At 37.5% G+C, this 5,323-nt stretch overlaps 1 pseudogene across 1 annotated transcript; it reads right to left on the reverse strand.

Moving 5' to 3' along the window:
* Positions 1-1,173: 1,173 nt before the first annotated feature.
* LOC144305500 (metallothionein-2 pseudogene) lies at positions 1,174-2,113 on the reverse strand (annotated as a pseudogene). Its single transcript, XR_013372513.1, has 2 exons — positions 1,980-2,113; positions 1,174-1,384 (listed from the first exon to the last, which is right to left on the reverse strand). The product of XR_013372513.1 is annotated as a metallothionein-2 pseudogene (transcript).
* Between the last annotated feature and the right edge of the window lie 3,210 nt (positions 2,114-5,323).

The following is a 5,323-nucleotide window of genomic DNA, read 5'->3' on the forward strand; positions in this document are numbered from 1 at the left end:
AACTCTCAAGATAGCCTTCAATGTAGATCAATGCAAATACTGGCTACTCTTTACCATCCTTATATCTTGAATCAAAATTATTTTTGAGTGCCCATGCATATGATGCAGTGTGTGTATCCTGAGACCCTTGAGACATTATTCAGTAGTGAGCTCCTCAAAAATGTAACTTTCCCAGTAAAGTTAGCCTAGTTGGTTCTGCCAGAATCTGTATAGGTCATTTGTGATAAAACAGCTTTTAACAATCTGAGCTAAAGCTTTAAATACATCTGGGGTTGAATATAAAATCCAAGCCTGATTAACTACTCACTCCTGAATATCCAGATTCCAGATGTAAGATACAGACAGAGAGCAACAAATTAGCGATACTGGCCAAAATATGTGCTCAGAATTTTCCAGTATCATGGCCGTGATCGTCATTATCATTATCAACGTTACTGACCATCTAATCAGTGAAGCAGTATCTTGTTCTGGGCTCTGCAAATAGCCCCTTGCTTGAAAATATAAAATCCAAATTTAGTTTACAGGCAGATGATGCATATGGGAATTTTGCAGATAAATGGGTTTTCTTTTAATGAATGCATATTGAAATGGGGTTAGAATTTAAACAGGATAACATTTTTAAATTTAAATTATGTAGGCCTACTCTCTCCTAGCACTGCTCTTTCTTTAGACTCTTCCTCTGTTTGTTTAATATCTTGTCTCCCATCATCCACGCATGAAATGTGATACTCAGGTTCATGGGGCATCTGGGTGGTGCAGTCCATGAAGCATCCAACTCTTGATTGTGGGTCAGGTCATGATCTCAAGGTTGTGAGATCGAACCCCATGTTGGGTTCTGTGCTGAGTATGGAGCCTGATTGAGATTCTCTTTCTCTCCCTCTGCCCCATTCCCCCCCCCCTCCTCTATATATAGCCATGGGAAAAATAATGTGTTAATATATATAGAGAGAGAGAGAAAAAGAGATTTCTATATCTCTATTTTTTAAGTTGACAGCTTTTATTATAATTCACGTATTATTTTATAGGGAAAATAACTAGGAATGTAGTAGCAAATGGGTCAGAGTTGGACCCAAAACAAAAAACACCAAAAAAACTGTAGGCTTGTACACATCGCTCTATTTACATCTGGAACAGGCTCTCCCCACATCAGGCACATCAGGCACATCAGGCACATCAGGCACAGCAGCTGCACTTGTCCGATGCACCCGTGCAGATGCAGCCTGGGCATACTTGGCACACCCCTCAGGGCAGCAGGAGCAGCAGCTTTTCTTGCAGGAGGTGCATCTGCACTCTTTGCATTTGCAGGAACCGGCACACGTGCAGGAGCCACTGACAGCGCAGGAGCAGTTGGGATCCATAGCAAGAAGAGTGGCTGGAGTGGAGTCTGGGGACAGCGGTGGGAGAATATATATATATATATATATATATGTATTCAGGTTCAATACCTCATATTCATCTTCCTCTATATAAACTGTGTACTGCATTCCCATTGTATAACTTCCTTTATATGCTGATAATCCCAAAACTTCTAGCTCTACCCCAGGCATCTTTCCAGATCAGTATATTTGGTGTGTTTCATTGGTGTTTATGACTCTTTATCTAAACTGCTTCAACTTTTCATTCATATATGCAGACTGAACATCTTTTGCCTTGCCTTCTTAGAAACGATAGAAGAGGTATTTTAAAAAGGAATTAATCCTTTTTAATGTGGAAAAATAAGAAATAGAGTTACCCATACTATGAGAAATTCCTGAAAGACACCAAACAGAAAATGGCCTGAAATTGACTGAGTGATAATTATTCTAGTAAATTGTTTAGAAAAGGCCAGAGGAGTCCTGAGGGTGAGCCCCACGCAGATACAAAGAATACCCAGGAGAGGAGGGGGTCTAAGGGAGATCTATATGGGATTTCTTGAAGACATCCATTCAGAGGGGATGGTAATATTGGGCCTTTTTGATATCATCATCCTCACCACCCACCCAACTATGCTTGAGTTAAATAGTGAGCTTCAGAGGGATTTCCCATCAAATAGTGAGCGCAGTTCTAGGTCTCTGAGAGGGAGAAGAGGAATGCTCATGGCTAGAAGATAGATGAGGGGGCTGCCTCAATGTGGTGGCCAGTTCCAAATTCCATCTCTCTGCATAGCAACTAGAGGAAGGCTAAAGGAAACGGACACTTATCCTTGAAAGAATAGGAATCCTAAGATTCTTAAGGAAAACTAGTATCATGAAACAGAGGCATTCAACGACAGAAAAACTAGCAACCAGAAAAATAGTTACCAGAACAAATAAGAAAGCCATAAGAATACTTGCTCTCCTCAGGGGTGTAAATGAAGACCAATATCTTGTGTCCATTAGGCCTCCTTAGTGTCAGGCCTCAAAAACAAACTGGGATAAATTAAAAAAAAAAGATTTTATTTATTCATTCATGACAGAGAGAGAGAGAGAGAGCAAGAGGCAGAGACACAGGCAGAGGGAGAAGCAGGCTCCATGCAGGGAGCCCAACATGGGACTTGATCCTGGGTCTCCAGGATCACACCCCTGGCTGAAGGCAGCGCTCAACCTCTGGGCCACCAGGGCTGCCCACTGGGATAAATTTTAAAAACAAATCTGTCAGAAGTATGTGAAGATGCTAGACATCCAGGATTAAAAATAAAACAAGAACCACAACAAGGGAATTTTTCCACAGGGATGCACTTTTATCTGATGATGAAGATGATCCACACATTTCTATTGTCTTTCCCTTTGGTTAATATTCATGTCACAGAGGAAAGAGTGTGATTTGCCTAGCTTGGACCATATGGCTACCCCTTGGCTAGAACACAGCAGGGACCCTGATTTACAGTTCCATAGTTTGTAAGATGGGGGAGAGATGATGACTCAAAATAAAATTGGTGTGCTAGAAAGGCAAACATATTCAGCTATCAGAAATACAACAAATAACTGTAAACATCCATGAAGTGAGAATAGGAAGTGATGAAAAACAGTAAGAATTGGGAAAAATATGATCAATAGTATTTTTTAAAATTGGCGGATTTGTGCTAATGCAGAAAGGACAGTTTAAGAGTGAAATTTTGAGCTCTGTGATTGGGCCAGAGGACTCTCCCGGACTCTTCATTCTCCCAGAATGAAGTTCTAAAGCACAAAGGGATACAAAGTGCTATGTTCTAAACACTACCTAATAGAAGTTAAACAAATAAGAATAAAGATCAATGGAGAAAAAGTAATAAAGTTTATTGTGTAATTTTGTCATGATCATCTTAATATATTTCCTGCTTTCTGTCATCATTACTTCTTTGATCCACAGATTATTTGTATGATTCTTTAGTTAGATTTCTGTTATTCAATTTCTAGCTCAATTGTACTATGGTAAGAGCATATCCTCAGAATGGGTTTCGATTCATTTAAATGTATTGACTTCTCCAACATTTGTGGTTTCATGCCTTGTTAATTTGCCCCATTCTCACTGGTGTGAGGTGGTATCTCATTGTGGTTTTGATTTGTATTTCCCTGATGGCAAGTGATGCAGAGCATTTTCTCATATGCATGTTGGCCATGTCTATGTCTTCCTCTGTGAGATTTCTGTTCATGTCTTTTGCCCATTTCATGATTGGATTGTTTGTTTCTTTGGTGTTGAGTTTAATAAGTTCTTTATAGATCTTGGAAACTAGCCCTTTATCTGATATGTCATTTGCAAATATCTTCTCCCATTCTATAGGTTGTCTTTGAGTTTTGTTGACTGTATCCTTTGCTGTGCAAAAGCTTCTTATCTTGATGAAGTCCCAATAGTTCATTTTTGCTTTTGTTTCTTTTGCCTTCATGGATGTATCTTGCAAGAAGTTACTATGGCCGAGTTCAAAAAGGGTGTTGCCTGTGTTCTTCTCTAGGATTTTGATGGAATCTTGTCTCACATTTAGATCTTTCATCCATTTTGAGTTTATCTTTGTGTATGGTGAAAGAGAGTGGTCAGAAATGACAAATACCCACCATTTGCTTCAACGTGGATGGAACTGGAGGGTATTATGCTGAGTGAAGTAAGTCAGTCGGAGAAGGACAAACATTATATGTTCTCATTCATTTGGGGAATATAAATAATAGTGAAAGGGAAAATAAGGGAAGGGAGAAGAAATGTGTGGGAAATATCAGAAAGGGAGACAGAACGTAAAGACTGCTAACTCTGGGAAACGAACTAGGGGTGGTAGAAGGGGAGGAGGGCGGGGGGTGGGAGTGAAGGGGTGACGGGCACTGGGTGTTATTCTGTATGTTAGTAAATTGAACACCAATAAAATATTAAAAAAAATAAAATAAAATAAAAATAAATAAAAAAAAAATAAATGTATTGACTTGTTTTATTGACTAGTGTATGGACTACTATACTTTTAAATATTCTGGGAGAATGTCTTCTGCTTTGTTGGGTACAGTGTTTGATAGATGAACATATGTTGTCAAATTTATTAATTGTGCAGTTTAAATCTGCATCCTTATTGATTATTTCATGCTGAATTTTATTTGTTACTAAGAGAACCATGTAAAGCTTTGGTTGCTATTATTTGTGACTTGTAGTGTTCATTGTACAGGTCTTACAGTATGTCAGATTTATCCCCATAATATTTCATATTTTTGAGTCTATTGTGAAAGTTACTTTTAATTTAATTTTTGGATTTTTCATTGCTTATATAGAAATACAATTGATTTTTGTATATTGATTATTGTATCATGTATTATATCATGTATTGTTCAACTCATTTATTAGTTCTAGTGGCATTATAGTTGATACCATAGGATTTTCCAAGTAGACAATTGTATCATCTATGAATAACAAATTTTACTTTTTCCTTTCCAATCTACATCCAAATTATTTCTTTCTGTTGCTATTTATTGTACTGGAAAGAACCTCCAGCACAGTATTGAATAGAAAAGATGAAAGTAACTGTCTCTGCCTCATTCCTGACCTTTGGAGGAAAACATCTGGCCTTTCACTGTTAAATTTTATCTTAGTGGCAGATTTTTATAGATTTTCTTTGTCAGATGGAGAAAGTTCCCATGTACCTGTAGTTTTCTGAGAGTTTTTATCAGAAATGGATGTTGAATTTTTTTCAGATGACATTTCTGCATCTATGAAAATGATGCTATGTTTGTTTGGTTTGAATCTATTAATGTAATGAGTTATATTGATTACATTTCAAATGTTATACCATTCTTGGATTTCTGGCATAAACCCTACTTGGAAATGATATATATTATTTTTGCATGTGATGAGAGATCTTGCTTGTTACAATTTTAAAATATTTTAATCTGTATTCATGGGGAATATTGATCTATAG

The sequence above is a fragment of the Canis aureus genome, chromosome 3, assembly GCF_053574225.1.
Source record: "Canis aureus isolate CA01 chromosome 3, VMU_Caureus_v.1.0, whole genome shotgun sequence".
NCBI lineage: Eukaryota > Metazoa > Chordata > Mammalia > Carnivora > Canidae > Canis > Canis aureus.